Source organism: Dipodomys merriami, unplaced genomic scaffold (genome assembly GCF_024711535.1).
Source record: "Dipodomys merriami isolate MVZ:Mamm:240054 unplaced genomic scaffold, mDipMer1.0.p SCAF_266, whole genome shotgun sequence".
Taxonomy (NCBI): Eukaryota; Metazoa; Chordata; class Mammalia; order Rodentia; family Heteromyidae; genus Dipodomys; species Dipodomys merriami.
The window spans coordinates 1342501-1363009 of record NW_027204115.1 but is presented as its reverse complement, the minus strand read 5'-3'; the positions used below and the strand labels follow the sequence as shown (position 1 = coordinate 1363009).

General features: G+C 39.4%; 1 protein-coding gene across 12 annotated transcripts in view; it reads left to right on the top strand.

Annotated features, from left to right (window-relative positions):
- Window positions 1-20509, top strand: part of LOC138837202 (hepatoma-derived growth factor-related protein 2-like) — a 292262-nt gene that overhangs the window by 248594 nt on the left and 23159 nt on the right. For 10 of the 12 annotated variants that reach the window (XR_011375242.1, XR_011375236.1, XR_011375235.1 and 7 more), the window contains one exon: window positions 2157-2352. The exons of 1 other annotated variant lie outside the window; for it this stretch is intronic. The gene's annotated coding sequence lies outside the window, so the exon portion shown is untranslated. Of the gene's footprint in view, window positions 1-2156; window positions 2353-19956; window positions 20279-20509 lie in introns of those variants that run through there. One more of the 12 variants, XR_011375246.1, reaches the window with a different exon arrangement.

Below are 20509 nucleotides of genomic sequence, written 5' to 3'. Positions count from 1 at the left end.
ATTTGTTGTCATATATTGGCTCTTTCCTACATGTAATCCATCTCTCTATAAAATAGTTTATACATACCTGTGTGTATGGGTGAAGGAGGGTGAAAGAGAAAGAGAGAGAGCACAAGAGAAGAGTGAAGGAAAGAGGAGGAAATACATTTATTCTCTCATGGTATTTGATTCTCCTTCTCTTCTTCGGGAAGGAATTAGATTGGGTAATTGAATTGTTGCTTAAAAGTTGATCTGAGGTGCAGGGAATGTGGTTTAGTAATAGTGCTTGCCTACCATGCATGAGGCCCGTTGTTCAGTTCCTCAATACTACATACACAGAAAAATCCAGAAGTGAGGCTGTCTCTCAAGGGTTAGAGTGCTAGCCTTGAGCAAACAAAGCTCCAGGACAGTGCCTAGGCCTTGAGTTCCAGTTCCAGGACTGGCAAAAAAAATGTTAAAGTAGGAATTCAATGGATATAGCCAAATGGTGGAGCTCTTCCCTGGTATGTGTGGGGTCTTAAGTTCTATCACTAGCACTGTAAAAAAAAAAGTAAGTGTAAAATATAAGTCAATCGTCATCTCTTTTGTCACATCAAATGTTCCAATACTAACAGAATTTTGGTATATTTATGATGAATATTTTTAATAATAGCAAAAGGCCCAGAATAGTGTTTTATACTTATAATCCTAGACACTCCAGAGAAGGAGATAGGAGGATTAAGGTTTAAGAGCAGACCAAACAAAAAGTTAGTGTTTCAGAGATAGCAAGCATGGTAGTGTATGCCTGTAATCTCAGGTACTTGAGAGGCAGAGGTAAGAAATTCATGGTCTGAGGCTTGCCTAGACAAATTTGGGAAACCCTATCTAAAAAACAAAAGCAAAAGGATTAGGGACATCTTTTGTTCCCTAGGGCCACCACATAAATAGGAAACAAAACCCTAAAAAACTGTTCTGACAGAAATATTTTTGGATAGATTAAATCTCTGGAAGAGTTTTAGTAGGAAGTGATTACTAAAGATTTTAAAGGATAGTCAGTAAAAGGGAAAATAGATAATGAACCTCCTCACAATGAAAAACTTGCTCAGGGAAAGACTCTAGGAAGAAAGGAAAAAGATAAACTATAAACTAGCGTGAAATATTTGCAAGCCATATAGTAGAGGAATTAAATCTCCAATAAACAGTGTTCTCAAGTCTCTGTAGTACATAATGATAAAAACCAAAACACAATGATTGGATAATGACCAAAAGATACAAATAAATGTTTCACTGAAGAATATATATTCAGCAAATAAGCACATAAAAGGATGCCTTTGTCCCAGCCGTTAGAGGAATGCAATTTAAAAGGCTCAGTGAGGTACCACTATATACCTATTTGAATGGTTCAATCAAAATAGTGACAACACAAGGTTGATCAGAATTCAGGGGAACTTGATTATTCATACATTGCCACTAGGAAAATGAAGTGATAGTTTACTTGGGAAAAGAATAGAAAAATACCTTGTTTTGAGACAGTACTGTGGATTGAGCTCAGTGCCATGGCACTATCCCTGAGCATTTTGCTCAAGTCTAGTGCTCTACCACTTGACCCACAGTGCCAGTTTCTGTTCATATGTTACTGAGGAATCAAACCCAGGGCTTCATGCATGCTAGGCAAGCTTTCTACTGCTAAGGCACATGCCCAGCCTAACAGTAACATTTAAAACTAAACTGAGTAGCCCAAGAGAAAGCTTTGGTTCCCATAAACACCTATACATAAGGTTTCTGAATCATCTTATTTCTGTGATAGTCCCAAAGTACATTTATAGCATGGACTATTCAGAAACAATAAAAAAAGTCTTAATACAATAGAAGTTGGTCTGGAGGGACTTAAATGCTGTGTAAAAAATTCTTAACAAGTGGCATGCTATGTAATTTCATCTATACTTCTTGAAGTGAAAGAGTTTCAGTTGAAATCTGTTGAAATCTGAAGATTGGTGGATTCTGCCACAATGAATTATGCTTCAGTTATGGAAGCTGTTATTAGGAGAACGTGGGGGAAGATCTGTGGGATCTTGTCTGTATTAATTTACTAATGTTCCTGCCTGTGACTCTGTGAAAGTGTCAAAAGATTTAGACAAATAATGTATACTAAAAAAGCTGACCTCAATCACTTTTTTCCCTTGGGCTTTCTGATAAAGATGATCCTTGAGACTCCAGTGATAACTGAAGATGGAAACTGGGAGTCAGTGGAGAATTCTGAGTCTGTGAAGACTAATGAATCTGTTGACCAACATGCCAATCAAGAAAGTTAATGGAAGCTGTAGTGCCCAGTTGAAAAGACCAGATGTTGGGTCTTCCAGGGACCCTGAGACTTCAGAAGTTCTCCCTTTTCAGGTATTACAGACAGCCACTGACTAGAATCTCTATTTTTTTGTGGGTCATGGGGCTTTGAGCTCTGCGCTTGGGCGCTGTCCCTGTGCTTTTCAACTTAAGGTGAGCACTCTACCACTTAAACCACAGCACCACTTCTGGTTTTCTAATGGTTTATTGGAGATAAGAGTCTCATGAACTTTCCTGCCTGGGCTGGCTTTGAACTGTGATCTTCAGATCTCAGATACTCAGCCTCCTGAGTAGCTAGGAAAACAGGTGTGAGCCTCTGGTGCCCAGCTAGAATCTCTATAAAATATTGGGATTTAAAAATATTGGGGTTAACCTGGTACCCCTGGCTCACACCAGTAATCCTAGCTCCTGAGGATGCTTAGGTCCAGATGAAATGCAGATTCAATTTCCAACTAAATTTCAGCAAAATGCTACACTAGAGGTATGGCTCAAGTGGTAGAGTGCCAGTCACGAGCAAGCAAACCAAACGTGTGAGGCCCTGGTACAAGGAAAAAGAAGTTGGGGTTAAGAGACTCGAGCTCAATGCTAATTTAGGATTGAACTTCTTTACTTGTTTTTACAACCATAAATAATAGTTTTTCAGTTCTATAAATGCCATCAGCAGTAATTACCTTTGCTGCATGGTGCCTACATGATGAAAACATGCAAGTGTCTGTCAGTCAAGCAGTGCATTAAGCAAATATTATTTGGTTCCACATACTTTGGCTAATAATTAGATAACTTACGTATATTATACTATTGCTCTCTAATTTTTCATACTTTCTTTCTTTTTTTTTTTTTTGGGGGGTCCGGTCGTGGGGCCTGAACTCTTGGGCCTGGGCGCTGTCCCTCAGCTCTTCAGCTCAAGGCTAGCGGTCTACCACTTGAGCCACAGCGCCACTTCCAGTTTTTTCCTTTTTGCTTATGTGGTGCTGAGGAATCGAACCCAGGGCCTCAGGCATGCAAGGCAAGCGCTCTACCACTGAGCCACCTTCCCAGCCCTTTCATACTTTCTAGTGTCTTCCCTCCCCCGATCATTTACTGGGACAGTAGGAAACTTTCCAAAGATATATCCCAGGACAGATGGGGATATTGGGGCACCTGGAACAAGTCCTTGCTCTCCTCAGGCTCAGCTACATTAGCCACTGTGTGTAAGATCATCAGTCACTTCATGACTGTCTGTGTTCGTTTACATTGTTACAAGGGACTTTGTTAATAAATCTCCTTCTACATTTGTTCAAGGGATTTATTGTTTGAAGACAAGTGATCATGAGATAGATGATAGACATCGCATGTAGAATTGTTAGCATTTTCTTATTAGAATGAAGTCTAGGAATTGCTATAAATGTCTGTTCTTTAGTGATGTTGTATCAGAGTTTTTGTATAAAAAATGTTATACTAAGGAGATATTTCCAAGGATTAATAACCCTAATTGTTAAAAATAAACTGTCTTATAGCTATCATGATTTTAGACACATGGACTTTGATATTACATTTTTGAAATTTAGTTTGTTTAGTTTGGGTAATAAAGAGCAACACATTTTGATTTTTCTTTAGGACAAGATACTTCAAATATCATTGAAAAGGCAGAGACTTCCCTTGGGATCCCTAGTCCCAGTGAGATTTCAGCTGAAGTCAAACATGCTGGAGGTCTATATATGGAAACATTAAGTCCTAGGATACTTTGGATTCAGTAGCTAGCTTGTGCAATTTTGATACTAAGGACATGGGGACATTCTACTGGTGTGGTGTGTTGTCTTGTGAATCCAGCTGCCAGTTAGAGATCTGTGTCTTGGAACTGCTCATATCCCTCTACTCTGCCTCTGAAGTAATTTCAAGGACTTCTATGTATTAAAATTATATTGTCATATATGTTGAATATAAGAATTGCTTAGCACTTTGTTTGGCAACCAGGGCTAGGTGAATTTAAATCTGTCAGGACCAAAAAGTATTTTTGTTCATTTAGGGCTATTTTTTTGCCTTTTGTTCTTTGTTTGTTTGATTGTTTTTCTGCCTTTTGTTTTTTGATAACTGGGCATTGAACCCACGTTGTTGCACTAGCTAGACAAGGTTTTGCCATTGAGCTGAGGTACATTCTAGCCTTTTTTCTATTTTCTTTTTTGCATTTTCTTGATCTACTGAGGGGCATCTGAGTTGGTTCCATATCTTAGCTATGGTAAATAATGCTGCAGTAAACATAGTTGTGCTGATAGCTTTAGGATGGTCTTGTTTGTGATCATTTGGGTATATGTCCAAAAATAGGATTGCTGGGTAATAGGGGAGCTCTATGTAGTCTTTTGAGGAACCTCTATACTACTTTCCAAAGTGGTTGAACAAGTTTACACTCCCACTAAAATGCAGTAGGGTTCTGTACATATCCCCTCCAGCATCTGTTGTTATTAGAGTTCTTGATTCTAGCCATTCTAACTGGGGTGAGGTGGTATCTCAATGTTGTTTTGATTTGCCATTTTTTTATGGCTAGGGTGGTTGAGCATTTCTTGATGTGTCTATTGGCCATTCTTATTTCCTCTTCAGAGAAGTTTCTCTTTAAGTCTTTAACCCACTTATTTATTGGGTAGTTGTTTCTTTGAGGATTTATTTTTGGAGGATTTGATTTTTTGAGTTCCAGGTATATTTTAGATATGAGACCCTTGTCTGTTGTATGGCTAGTGAAGTACTTCTCCCCATCCATGGGCTTTCTATTGATCTTGCTAACTATTGTCCTTTGCCATGCAAGAAGCTCTGCAATTTCATGCAATCCCATTTGTCCAATCTTTCTTTGATTTGTTGTGTTTCTGGGTCTCTTTTAAGAAAAATTTGGCCTGTGCCAAGGTTTAGTCTTGAAAGTTTGTATTGATCAAAAGGAAACCTGCACTTCTAATCCATATGGAAAAGTTTTGAAAAACCAGTTTGTTTTCTTCATCTCTCATAGCCCTTATTGTTTCTCATTTAATACTCTGTGCTCATCTCTATCATTTTTCTCTGGAAGGAGATTTATTCTACCTGTCTTTCTCCATCTTCAGAGTTATATTGTGTCTTGGCATACATACCTATCAGATACTAATAGGTTCCACTATCACTACTTGTGAATACCTAAGAGAGAACTGGATTGACCTACTTTCGGGTCCATAGTGCATGGGTCAGTAGAATGGAGAGATAACTTCATGGGACATGGCAAATTACTCCATATATGAGGCACTGTTCTTAATGATGATTGCATAAGTGAGGCTACTTTGTCTGTGACTAACACACTATGTGTTTAAAAATGAATTTATTTTTCTCCCTGAAGAACTCTACAAATAGAGTATTGCATGTTATTTTGGCGAATGTAGGGGCCTGGTATCTTCACTTTTATTTGTTGGGTTCTTTATGATTTTGTAATTGTTGTCAGATCATGCTGTGAGTGCAGGTATGGTATTCTCAAACAGATAAGCTCAAATTCAGGAGTTACAGAGACAGGAAGTTTCATTTCTCCTCATGCTCCCAGCAGCTAGAATGGTTTAATGTCTAACTCTGATGCTTTGAGATGTTGGAAGATTAAAGTGTTGGCATTTTCAGAAATTTTTATCAGGAATTGCTTTTAGTGGACAAGGAAAACAGGAGTTAGAAGTATGTTTGGATAGTAAACAGCAGTGATTTCATAAGACTTGAAGGATATTTGTCATTCAGAGCCATGTTTTAGAAGGGGAATAAAAATCATGGAGAACCCTGGGAAGAGTGGCTAGTATTAATGTCTTAAAAAGTTAGAGAGTTAATGGATCATGAATATGAAAATCTAAGGAAAGGAGATAGGGAGAATACACCTTTTTTTATACCTTTGAAGACTAGCATGGAGAACAGAATTTAGGTTGTGTTTACTTGTGTCTCATGAGTAGAGAACTCCCACTACTCAGTGGAAGTTTTATGGACTTAGATTTTAGTTGAATATTAAGTGTACCAGAATAGAATGGGTGGCTTTTTCATCCTAACGTCTTTCCCATCTAAAATTTCTAAGCATTAATTTCACTGTGAAAGAAAGTATACCGGAGATGGGTTTTTTTTAGAAGTTTGAGATAAAAGATACCAATGAAATCACTTGGTATCTTTTTTGCAATTTTGTCATGTTCCTTTAAGGATGTTGTCTTCTGCTGTGTGTGTGTGTGTGTGTGTGTGTGTGTGTGTGTGTGTGTGTGTGTGTGTCTGTGTGTGTCTGTGTGTGTCTGTGTGTGTGTGTGTGTGTGTGTGTGTGTGTGTGTGTGTCTGTGTGTGTGTGTCTGTGTGTGTGATGTTCCTGGAGCTTGAAGTCAGGGCCTGGGTGCTGTTCCTGACCTTTTTGCTCAAGGCTGAGTAGCTAGGATTATGGTTGTGAGCTAGGATTATGGTTGTGAGCTACCGGTGCCCAGCCTCTTTCTTTTTTAATGTGTATGTTCTGGCACTGGAGCTTGAATTCCGTCTTCACAGTCTACCTTGTCTCCCTCCTCCACAGCTGGCACTTGAACCCTGCCTCTCGTTTTTGCCGGATAAATAAATGGAGATGAAAGTCTCACAGACTCTTCTGCCCTGGTGGCTTTCCATTGTGATCTTTAGATCTCAGCCCAGAGTAGCTAGGACCATAGGCATGAGTCACCAGTGACCCTGTCCTGCTTTCCCAATTCAGATTCATACTTAAAAACTTTTTAACTGTTACTAAAAGATACGGGTTACAGTTATATAAGGTGGGTAAAGAGTTCATTTCTTTTTTATCAGTCATGGACATGAACTCTGGGCCTGGGCGCTGCCTCTCACCTCTAGAGCTCAAGGCTAGTTAGTGCTCTACTACTTGAGCCACAATGCCACTTGTAGTTTTCTGATGGTTTATTGGAGATAAGAGTCTCACAGACTGGCATTGAAGCACAATCCTCGGATCTCAGCTTCCTGAGTAGCTAGGATTACAGGTGTGAGCCACTGGTGCCCTGCTAAGAGTACATTTCTTTTTGGACAGTGTCACCATTTCCTTCTCTGTTAGGCTTGTTTAGAGGGAGTCTAGTGTGGACTTCAATCTTTTTTTTTAATTTTTATTTTTTTATTGTGATTGATTACATAATTTCCCCAATTTCACAGTATTGTGGGATAGTGATGCTGTTAAAGTCACAAACACATTCTAACTTTCCTGGAACAAATCGTCTATTACGGTATAACATTTATGAGTTCTATGAGCTTTGTGATACAGTCATTTCTTCCGCATTGGGTGGTATGTACATTTCTTTTGTTTTGCATAGTATCAGCTGTTCCCTCTTTCCCATTTGTTCCCACCCTCCCATAATTGCCATTAAGTTGCTTAGTTCATTTTGGTCAATGTCCTGTGCAGCTGATGGGTCCCGCTGTTGTATGTTTTTCCCTGATTCCCTCTAGTTCTGTGTCATCTTCCTGGTTCTCCTCTGGTGTACACATATATACCATACATGTGATCAGCAGCATGGAGTTATTTAGTAGTGGTTTGACCAGATGAGTGGAAGTTCTTTGTTTCTTTTTTTTTTTTTTAATTTAATTTTATTTTATTTGAGAACATACAGTACAGAGGGGCTACAATTACATGGGCAGGATAATGCATACATTTCTTACCAAGCATTGCAGCCTCCTCCTTTGTTTACCCTTCACCTCCCTTCCCAGCCTCCCCCCTCCCCCCCCAATAATACCCCCCGCCCCCCCCCCACACCGACATTGTAAAGTTGGTTTTGACATGACATTTTGTACTTCTCATTGTTGCAACAGGTCCACCTGAATCCTTAAACGACTTGTTTATCCCCATCTCCTCCACATGGTATATTGACATCAAATATAGTGAAAGCGGGGGTTACACTGTGGGGGAGGGACATACAAAGCAACAAAGAAATAATCTTATAAATGCATTAGAAACACATGCATGAAAGAAACGAAAACATTAAAATACATATTTAAGGGTTCATTTTCCTAATATCACATTATCTGACCTTTTCCGCTTGATTCATACCTATACTAGATATTGCAAATAAGGGAAACCATGGGACCTATGCTTCTTTGGGCCTGGCTTACTTCACTTAATATAATTTTTTCCAAACCTTTCCATTTCCTAACAAATGGGGAAATGTCATTCTTTCTGATGGAGGCATAGAATTCCTTTGTGTATATATAGCACATTTTCTCGATCCATTCATCTACTGAGGGGCATCTGGCTTGGTTCCATATCTTAGCTATGGTAAATAATGCTGCAATAAACATAGTTGTGCTGGTAGCTTTAGTGTGGTCTTGTTTGTATACATTTGGGTAAATGCCCAAAAGTGGGATTGCTGGATCATAGGGGAGATCTATGTGAAGTCTTTTGAGGAACCTCCATACTGCTTTCCAAAGTGGTTGAACAAGTTTACATTCCCACCAACAATGAAGTAAGGTTCCTTTCTGTCCACATCCCCTCCAGCATCTGTTGTTGTTATAGTTCTTGATTTTTGCTTTTTTAACTGGTGTGAGGTGATATCTCAATGTTGTTTTGATTTGCATTTCTTTGATGGCTAGGGATGTTGAACATTTCTTCATGTGTCTATTGGCCATCCTTCTTTCTTCTTCAGAGAAGTTTCTCTTTAAGTCTTTCACCCACTTATTTATTGGGCAGTTGTTTCTTTGAGGATTTGTTGTTGGGTGGTTTAATTTTTTGAGTTCCAAGTATATTTTAGATATGAGACCCTTGTCTGTTGTATGGCTAGTAAAGATCTTCTCCCAATCGGTGGGCTTTCTATTGATCTTGCTAGCTATGTCATTTGCCCTGCAGAAGCTCTGCAACCTTATGCAATCCCATTTGTCCCACCTTTCTTTGATTTGTTGTGTTTCCGGGTCTCTATTCAGAAAATTTCGGCCTGAGCCAAGGAGTCCTAGGGTTTCTCCTATTCCATCCTGTAATGTTTTCAGAGTGTCTGCTTTGAGTTCAAGGTCTTTGATCCATTTGGAGTTGATTCTGGTGCAGGGTGATATATAAGGATCTAGCTTTAGTTTTCTACATGTAGTTAACCAATTTTGCCAGCACCATTTACTGAAGAGGCTGTCTTTCTTCCATTCTATTGTTTTAGCTCCCTTATCGAAGATTAGATGGCTATAGGTCTGTAGGTTCATTTCTGGGTTTTCAATTCTATTCCATTGGTCCTGAGGTCTGTTCTTATGCCAATACCAAGCTGTTTTGATTACTATGGCTTTATAGTAGAGTTTGAAATTTGGTATTGATATTCCTCCAGCAGTGTTCTTTCCGTTGAGGAGCGTTTTTGCTATTCAGGGTCTTTTATTGTTCCATATGAATTTTGGGATTGCCTCTTCTATTTCCTTGAAGAATGAGGGTGGAATTTTGATAGGTATCGCGTTGAATTTGTAGATAGCCTTGGGAAGTATTGCCATTTTCACGATGTTAATCTTGCCAATCCAGGAGCATGGGAGGTTTTGCCATTTTTTAAGTTCTGTGTTGATTTCCTTTTTCAAGATTTTAAAGTTTTCATCATAGAGGTCTTTCACTTCTTTGGTTAAGTTAATTCCTAGGTATTTTATTTTTTGTGGGGCTATTACAAATGGAGTTGCTTTCCTAATTTCAGCCACACTTTTCTCATTGTTGGCATATAGAAAAGCCATTGATTTTTGGGGGTTAATTTTATACTCTGCTACTTTGCCAAAGTTTTGAATCAGCTTGAGTAATTTGGGAGTGGAGTCTATGGGATTCTTTAAATACAAGATCATGTCATCTGCAAAGAGGGAGAGTTTTATTTCTTCTTTCCCTATTTGGATCCCCTTTATGTCTGCATCTTGTCTTATTGCTGTAGCTAGGCATTCTAATACTAGATTGAAGAGAAGTGGAGAGAGTGGGCATCCTTGTCTTGTTCCTGAGTTAAGAGGAAATGGCTTTAGTTTTTCACCATTGAGTATAATGCTGGCTGTAGGTTTGTCATATACAGCCTTTATTGTATTGAGGAATGATCCATGGATTCCTAATTTTTCCAGAACCTTCATCATAAAGGGGTGTTGGATCTTGTCAAATGCTTTTTCTGCATCTATTGAGATAACCATGTGGTTCTTATTCTTGCTCCTGTTGATGTGATGAATAATATTAATTGATTTGCGTATATTGTACCAGCTTTGCATCCCTGAAATGAATCCTATTTGATCATGGTGTATGATTTTTTGGATGAATTGTTGAAGTCGATTGGCCAAAATTTTGTTGAGAAGTTTTGCATCAATGTTCATCAAAGAAATGGGTCTATAGTTCTCTTTCTTTGATGAGTCCCTGCCTGGTTTTGGGATGAGGGTTATGATGGCTTCATAGAATGTGTTCGGTAGTGAGCTTTCTCTTTCAATTTCATTGAAGAGTTGGAGGAGTATTGGTGTGAGCTCTGCTTTGAAGGCCTTGTAAAATTCCGCTGTAAAACCATCTGGTCCTGGACTTTTCTTAGCTGGGAGGTCTCTTATTGCTCTTTCTATTTCAATGCTTGATATGGGCCTGTTAAGCTGGTTTAACTCATCTTGGTTCAGTTTTGGCATGTCAATATTTGCTAGTAAAAGGTCCATTTCTGTCAAGTTCTCAAACTTACTAGCATAAAGTTTTGAGAATTATTCCCTTATAATGTTCTGAATCTTGGTTGTTTCCGTGGTGATGTTTCCATTCTCATCTCTGAGTTTATTAATTTGGGTGTGTTCTCTCCTTTTTCTGATAAGGTTTGCTAAGGGTCTGTCAATTTTGTTAAGTTTTTCGAAGAACCAACTCTTTGTTTTGTTGATTCTTTCTATAGTTTTTTTGGATTCTAATTCTTTTAATTCTGATTTAATTTTGATTATTTCTTTCCGTCTACTGGATTGGGGTTTATCTTGCTGCTCTTTTTCAAGGAGGTTTAGATGTGTCATTAAATTGTTAGTTTCAGATCTCTCCAATTTGTTGATGTAGGAGCTCAGAGCTATAAACTTGCCTCTGAGTACTGCCTTTGCTGTGTCCCAGAGGAGCTGGTAATTTGTGTGTTCATTTTTGTTGAATAGCATGAACATTTGATTTTCCTTTCTAATCTCTTCCATGACCCACTCATGATTCAGCAGTGTGTTGTTCAGCCTCCATGTGATACCGGACTTTCTTTGGTGGCTTTTGGTGTTGAGTTCTAATTTTATTCCCTTGTGGTCAGAGAGAATGCAAGGTATAACTTCAATGTTTCTGAATTTAGACGTTTGCTTTGTGGCCTAAAATGTGGTCTATTTTAGAAAACGTTCCATGTGCTGCTGAGAAGAACGTGTATTCTGATGCTGCTGGGTGAAATGTTCGGTAAATGTCTGTTAAGTCTAGTTGATCTATGCAGCTGTTTAGATCTGCGGTTTCTCTGTTGAGTTTTTGCCGAGTTGATCTATCTAGTGGGGAGAGTGGTGTGTTAAAATCCCCAACAATTAATGTCTTTGGATCTATATGGGATTTGAGGGAAAGTAGTGTTTCTTTGATAAATTTGGGTGCTCCATTGTTTGGCGAATAGATATTTAGAATTGTAATATCCTCCTGAAGGAGAGATCCTTTAATTAGTATGTAGCGACCTTCTTTATCTCTTCTCACGAATTTTAATTTGAAGTCTATTTTATCTGATATTAGGATTGCAACTCCCGCCTGTTTATGAGGGCCGTTTGCTTGGTAGATTTTGTTCCAGCCTTTAACATTGAAAATGTGTTTGTTTTTACGGGCAAGATGTGACTCCTGCAGGCAGCAGATAGAAGGGTCTTGTTTTTTAATCCAACTAGACAGTCTATGTCGCTTAATTGGAGAGTTCAGTCCGTTAACGTTAAGAGATAGGACTGAGAGGTATTTGGGAGTTCCTGCCATGTTATCCACCTTCTTGGGGGCTGTGAAAACTGGGTTCTTCCTAAGGTTCTTGGATTCTCAGTTTGGGTGCAGTTTCTTGGCCTTTGTTGAGGTCTTGTTGGTTTTCTATGTGTAGGACATCTTTAAGAATCTTTTGTAGGGTTGGTTTGGTGGAGATGTATTGTTTCAATTTTTCTTTGCTCTGGAAGGTTTTTATTTGGCCTTCAGTTATGAAGGAGAGTTTAGCTGGGTACAGTGTTCTTGGTTGATAGTTGTTTGTTTTTAGGGCATGGCATACGTCATTCCAGGCTCTTCTTGCTTTGATTGTCTCTGCTGAGAAATCTGAGGTAATTCTAATTGGTTTCCCTTTATAGGTGATTACCCTTTTCTCCTTGACAGCTTTAAGGATCTTTTCCTTGGTCTGGGTTGATCCTGTGTGGATTATAATGTGACGGTGGGATGTCCTATTCTGGTCTGGTCTATTTGGGGTTCTAAAAGCTTCTTGTATCTGAATAGGCCTATCTTTTTGTATATTTGGGAAGTTCTCTGCTAGGATCCTGATAAACAAATTTCCTAGACCATTAACTTCTGTTTCTAGGTGCTCCTCTACACCCATTATCCTTAGATTGGGCCTTCTGATGGTGTCTTCCAGGTGTTGGATAGACCTATCATATTTCTTGGACTTGTCTTGGATGGTTGTATGTTCTTTCTCTATAATATCTAGGCTGTCTTCAATCCCTGAGATTCGATCTTCTGCATGGTCTAACCTGCTGTCAAGACTCTCTACTTTGTTTTTTATCTCTTTTCCTTCTAATTGGTCAGCTTTGATGGCTTCAAGTTCTTTGTTGAAGCTCTGTTTTAGGTCTTGTATGAATTTCTTTACTTCCTTAATTTGGTGTTCAGTGTTTGTTCTCAAATCACTTAGTTGATTGGTTATGGTTTCTTTGGACTCCCATTCCTTCTGTTGGGTTCCATTCAGCATTCCCTTTGTGGTCTCCGTGACTTCCTTCAGCTCTTTGTTAATGGATTCCATGAATGCCTTTAGTGATCTTTGTGTATTCTCTACCTGGTCTCTCAATTCCTGAATTACTCTTTGATTAGCTTCCTCCGTCTGTGGGATTCCTGCAGTTCTCTTTCCTCCCATTCGTGGGATTCCTGCAGTTCTCTTTGAGTGTTCTCTGCCTGCTCACGCCATTCCTCCCTTTCTCTTTGAGTATTCTCAAGTTGTTCACGCAAATCCTGTATCAGTTTTTGAGTACCATCCTCACGCTTATGATATTCCTGTATAAACTTCTGGGATGCCTCCTCTCTCTCCCTATCACGCTCATACAGAGTCCTTTGTACATTGTCAAACTTCTCATTTATCATGTTTGCTATTAGTGTTTGTAGAGCTATTTGGGAACTCTCCTCTGGATTATTCTTTATCTGTTCTAATCCCTGATTATCAAGATTGGGAATTGAGATACCCGAATTTGCCATTTTTCTTGTGTTTTTCCGGCTTACTCTGCTCATTTGAGATGAAGATTGCACCAGTTTTGTGCTAGAACACTATCTTAAGGCAACCATCAACCAAAGTTTGCCTTTGTACAGTCAATAGTCTACAGGTACAATCTAGTTCAACAGATACATCTATTCAACATCAAACAACTATATGTTAGACTTTGAACCACAGAAAAGAATTTGGAAAACCAGAAATTATTAGGATTAGGGAGAGATGTGGGTAAAAAATAGGAATAGATTGGTGTGGGGAGGCACAGGGAGAGTTAACTATGTCCTAATCACAATGCAGGAAATGGGTTGGGTAGGATGCAAGTAGAGAGAGAGAGAAAAAGAAGAGATGGAAAGGGGAATGAAGAGAGACCAGAAAAAAATAGAAACATAAAAATTAATGTTATTATAGAGGTTAAAAACCGTCTATTTAGAGAGGAATGTGAATATGTTCAGAGAAGGGGAGGGACATAGAGGAGATGTGAAAAACTTTAAGGATGGGAAAGGGAGAAGAAAAGATCAGAAGTTCAGTAGAGCTAGACAAAAAACAAAAAGATAATTAAGAAAGAAAGAAAAAGAGAAAGAAGACAAGAAAAGAAAGGAAAACGCTCATTCACATATTCCTAAAATAAAAATTATAAGATGAGAAAAAAAAAGTTACTGGAAAACAATTATTTTTTCAGAAGAGGCAAAAATTAAAGATTAATAAAAGTTTTAGAAGGGAAAAAATTTATATATATATATATATATATATATATATATATATATATATGGTAACAAAAAACAAAAAACAAGCAAAAAAAAGAAAAGAAGAAGAAGAAAAAAAAAGAAAAAAAGAAAAAAAAGTCTTTTGATTTTTTTTTTTGGGGGGGGGAGGAGTGGGAAGAATCCTGTATCTCCCTTTTGTCTGTAACCAGTCTCTTGTTGGAGTCTCTGGTCAGCTTGAGGTCCTGTGGCTTGATTGGTTTCTTAAGTCGGTTGGTTGGAAGAGGCAGAAAAATGCTCTGCTTTACCCAAGATTTTGAGATCCCCCTCCCAGGTTAGTTTTCTGGGAGGGTGATCTGCTTTGAGAATCACAAAAGAGGGGGATGTGGTGATGAGGCTAGGTTCTGGGTAGAGTTGAGGCCTTTCAACACACAGTAGCTTTTCCCTGGGGCTATTTTGTGATAAAGCTCACAGCGCCCAGCCTGGAGCCATTCTCAGGGTTTCTGTTTTTCAATTGATTGTGGTGGCTGCTAGAGGGAGGGGCAGCCTCTGGCTCTGGTTACCCTGTGAGTCAAGGCACTCCAATGGCTGGCGCCTGAGCTGGGTGACTTTTCCCTGGATGGAGCTGAGTCTGGCAGGTCACTTCGCCGTTAAGTTCTTGTGACCTGCTAAATGACTCGTTTTATTCCAAGGCCTGAGCTGGAGCTAGCAGCTCCTCCGAGCTTTGTCGGTATCCAAGATGGAGATCACCGGTGCTGGGGGGGGAGGGGTGGCCTTCCCTCCTCTGCTCCCTGAGAAGGAGTGAGGACGTCGGGCTTGTACTCACGCCAAGTCTTGGATCCTGGGTCGTCTCTGGTCTGCAAACAGCAGGATGAAGATGTCCGCTCCTTGTCGGTTCTTGTTGGTGTTGAGTAGAATCCGCTCGTCCGCTGCGTCCGGCTCCTTCGTCCCGGACTCTCTGTGTCTCAGGTATGACCCCGCAGCAGTGGTCGCCGCCGCGACCCTGCCACCGCAGCTGCAGCTGATGTGTTTCCTTGGCTTCCCCTCTGTTGTCTAACTCCCTGTCCTGTGATGGCACACTTGGTGTGATTCTCTGGCTTAGTCCTGTTCACTGGAACTCTAAAACTGCTTTCTATGCGAGAGCTTGTTCAGATTCCAGCTTCTCCTCCGCCATCTTCCCGGAACCTCTCCAGTTCTTTGTTTCTTAAGTCTTGTTAATTTTGTTGTATCACCTAACATTTTGGATTTAACATCCACTTATCAGGGAGACCATACACCATTTGTCTCTTTGCTTTTGGCTTACCTCGCTCAACATGATTTCTTCTAGCTCCATCCATTTCCCTGCAAATGTCATTATTTTGTCATTTCTAATGGCTACATAATATGCCATTGTGTATAGATACCACAATTTTTGGATCCATTCATCTGTGGTGGGGCATCTGGTTTGTTTCCATATCCTAGCTATTGTGAACAGTGCTGCAGTAAAGTGGAGGTGCATGTGTCCTTGTATACTGGTTCCTGTTGTTCAGGATAGATGCCTAGAAGTGGTATGACTGGGTCATAAGGGAGGTCAATATTTAGCTTTTTGAGGACCCTCCAGACTGCTTTCCAAAGTGGTTGTATAAGTGTACATTCCCACCAGCAGTGTAATAGGGTTCCTCTTTCTCCACGTCCCCTCCAGCATTTGTCATTGGCTGATTTGTGGATGTGGGACATTCTGACTGGGGTAAGGTGGTATCTCATGGTTGTCTTTATTTGCATTTCCTTCACCACCAGGGATGGTGAACATTCCCTCATGTGTTTCTTTGCCATTTTTTATCTCTTCATCTGAGAAGTCTCTCTTTAATTCCCTTGTCCATTTAGTAATTGGTTTGTTAGGTTTGAGAGGGATTAGTTTCTTTTTTTTTTAATTTATTTTTTATTGTGAAAATACTGTACAGAGGGGTTAAAATTACATGGGCAAGATAATGAGTACATTTCTTATCAAGCATTGTAGCCTCCTCCTTTGTTTCCCCTACCCATCCCTTCCCATCCTCCCCCCGGCCCCATCACCAAATCTCCCCGCCCCCCCCCAAAGTTGTAAAGTTCTTTTTTGACATAACAATTTGTACTTCTCATTGTTGCAACGGGTCCTCCTGTATCCTCATTTAAACGACTTGTTTTTCCCCTTCCCCTGGGATTAGTTTCTTGAGTTCCCTGTATATACTGGATATTAACCCCTTGTTTGATATATTGCTGGTAAATATTTTTCCCCATTAGTTGGTTGTCTTTTTAGCTTGGTTGCGATAGCTTTAGCTGTGCAGAAGCTTTTTATTTTAAGGTAGTCCCATTTGTCGAGTCACTCTCCTAATTTGTTGTGACTCTGGGACTCTGTTCAGGAAGTTTCTTCTTGTGCCTATAAGTTCAAGTGTCTCTCCTACTCTGTCCTGCAGTAGTTTCAGAGATTCAGGTTTAATGTTAAGATCTTTAATTCATTTTGAGTTGATGTTGGTGCATGGTGATAGGCTGGGGTCCACTTTTACTTTTCTGCATGTGGCCGCCCACTTTTCCCAACACCAGTGGTTGAAGAGGCTTTGTTTCTTCCATTGTATGCCTTTTAGCCTTCAATCTTAAGGACTAGTTTATCTTTACTGCTGCGCCCTGATTCCTCTGAATTCACTCTTATTCCTCAGGTTTTCAGTGAAATCTGTTCACTTTGGTTGTTTAAAAACCAGATGTTTCAGCATAGCTTGAGCTATGGGGATTGTGTTGCTTACTACTTATGCTAGTTCTTCTCCCAACTGTGTGACGTTACCTAGTGTTTGAACAGTGTATTACTCAGATAAAGACAAATCAGCACATCTGTAGATTCTTGGAAAATTTTACTTATATAGCTGTATCCTCTGAAGTTTTTTGACTTTAAAGTGGTAGCTGCTTCAGCCTTACCTGATACCAGACTTTATCCCTGACTTACATTGCCTGTGAGTGTTCTGTTGTCTGTAGGTTCTCCTCTGTGTGTTGGGGTTTGGAACTTTTCTCTAGGCAGAAAGCCCAGCTGTGGGGTTGACTTTGTTTCTCTTTTCTCCTGGACCAAAGTGGTTTTTTTTTGTCTTTTTGTGTAGTATCTAAAAATAGTTCTTTCTTCTATTTTGTCTGGTTTTCTAGTTGCTGTATAGGAAGGCAAGTGTAGAACTTGAAAGCAAAAGTTCTCTCCATAATAGAGTGTTTGATATAATATAGTTAAATTACTTGGTGTACTAGTTGATCTAGTATAAGATTTTTAAAGGTAAACAGAACTAATTATTCTTGAAACATACTCATCTTTGTAATGTATATTGATTCCCATACTAAGAATCAGCATAGTCTTTTAGGACAAAGTTGAGCTATAATTTTCATACAGTAAAACTTTTTTTCTGCAATATGCCTTTGTGTTGAGAAATAATGGTTATGTTAATACTGTATAATCACAGTATATTGTGATGCACAGATACAGAATATTTTCTGTATTTGTATGGCTCACTGAGATATAAGAATATTTTCATTATCTGAGGGAGTTCCTTCATGCCAGTTTGTAGCCACACCTTTCTGTCTGTTCACAGCATTTGCCAACCATTGATCTGTTTCTGACTATAGTTTCCCCTTGTTTAGAAAAATGTTTACTATGTGCAGATCAATATTTTTTTTTTCTTTTGCCAGTCCTGGGGCTTGAACTCAGGATTTGAGTGTTGTCCCTGACCCTTTCTGTACTTAAGGCTAGCACTCTACCACTTGAGCCACAGCACTATTTCCTAAATTTTTTGAGAAGTCATTTGAAAATAAGAATCTCATGGACTTTCCTGTCTGGGTGGCTTCGAATATGATCTTCAGCTCTCAGTCTTCAGAGTAGCTGAGAAGCTAAGATTGCAGGCACGAGTCAGCAGACCACCATTGCCTGGCTATTGGAACCTTTCTTTCTTTCTTTTGGCAATATGAAGTACCACTTGAGCCACATCCTTAGTCCTTTCTTCTGCATGCCTCTATCTATCTACCTATTTACCTGTCTATCTATCTGTCTGTCTGTCTATCTATCTATCTATCTATCTATCTATCTATCTATCTGTCTGTCTGTCTGTCTGTCTGTCTGTCTGTCTGTCTGTCTGTCTGTCTGTCTGTCTATCTATCTATCTATCTATCTATCTATCTATCTATCTATCTATCTACAGGGAGTAGTTATTATTTTGCTCTATATTCTCAGAGATGTCAGTTCAAAATGGCAGGGAGGGCATGGCAAAGCAGAATCAATCATACGATGGCAACTAGAAAGCAGAAATAGCTAGTTTGTTTTTGGTTCTGATCATCGGTTTTGCTTGTGCTGGCTTTGGACTACAATTCTGCCTCTACTTTGTAAGCAGCTGTGATTATAGGCATACACTGTGTCTATGGATTCTCTTTTTATTCTTTTCACTCTGTAGCCCGAGCATCCTTGAATGGATATGAATGTAGCTTAGGCTCGCCTCAGACTCACAATACTCATATCTTAGTCTCTAGAGTATTGGCATTATAGGCATGCACTACACTACAATATTTGGTTATACTTTAGCTTTATGCTTTATATTTTTTCTTAATTTTCATACTGAAAATTAAAACAGTGAATTTTCATAATGTGAACTTGTTCAGAATCTTTTTTTTTTTTTTTTTTTTGTCGGTCATGGGGCTTGAACTCTAGGCCTGGGCTTTGTCCCTCAGCTCTTCAGCTCAAGGCGAGCGCTCTACCACTTGAGCTACAGTGCCACTTCCGGTTTTCTCGTGGTTTATTGGAGATAGGAGTCTATCGGTCTTTCCTGCCTGGGCTGGCTTTGAACCGCGATCCTCAGATCTCGGCCTCCTGAGTAGCTAGGATTACAGGTGTGAGCCACCAGCGCCCAGCATTGTTCAGAATCTTTAAGAGACTGTATGCCCCTTCTAGGAAGATAACTATAGTCCTGACTTTTATCTTAGATTAATTTTGTTTGCTTTTATACTTTACATACTTATAGTACATTTTGTATCTAGCTTCTTCCACAACATTTTTGTATTATTTGACCATGTTGTATTTTGGATGTGGTATTCCATTTTGTCACTATGTTATATTTTATTTATCCCACAGTTGTTAAGCATTGAAATAGTTTCCGTGTTGTAGCTATCACAAATACGGCTGCTCTGAATATTTTTGTTTATGTCTTTTTTTTGGCCAATACTGGGGCTTGAACTCAGGGCCCAGGCACTGTCCCTGAGCTTCTTTTGCTCAAGGCTATCACTCTACCACTTGAGTCACAGTGCTATTTCCTGTTGTACTGAGGAATTGTTCTCAGGGATTCATGCATGCTAGGCAAGCACTGTACAATTAAGCTGTCTTCTGATGAACCACTACACATATGTAGCATAGTAGATACTGGCCAGTTTTCCAAAGAGGAGAACCTACTATGGTTCCACATGCGGTGTGTATTTATTTCCCTTGCTGTTCCACATTCTTCCCAGTACTTAGTATTGTAAGTCACTCTTAAAGAATCGAAACATATAAATGGTTGGGCACTGGTGGTTTATGCTTGTAAACCTAGCTCTTCAGGAAGTTGAGACCTGGGGTTGTGGTTCAAAGACAGCCCAGGCAGGAAAATCTGCAAGACTCTTCTCTCTAATGAACCAGCAAACAAAGTAGGAAGTGGAGCTGTTCCCCAAGTGGTAGAGTACTATCCTTGAGGAAAACAGCTCATAGACATCACCTAGGCCCTGAGTTTTAAGTCCCTGGACTGCTACAAACCCCCCACAATATATGCAAATGTATTTTCCCAGTATAGTAGTAATGACATTGATGTTGCTATCTAGGGAAAGGACATTATTAGCGGGGGTTTAGATGCCTTAGAATTCATTGGGAAGAAGACAATGGATGTAATAGCAGAACGGGATCCTGTATTTAAAATGACTAAGGGTTTGATGAACCGGAATTCTGCACTGTCTCAGGTACTGTTACCTTTACTGGTTTGATTGCTGTTTTCTGTTGTTTGTGTGTGTGTTTTTTTTTTTTAATTTGAATTTTTCCCTTTGTTACCTTGGGACTTTGTTAGTGTGTTTTCTTGTAAAGAATTATCAATGCATTATAAAATTAAGGCATTTTTTATGGGCTGGATTTTTTTTATGGGTTTGTCTAATGCTTAGACAAACAGCCAGCTCTTTTCTTTCTGCAGTCGCCTC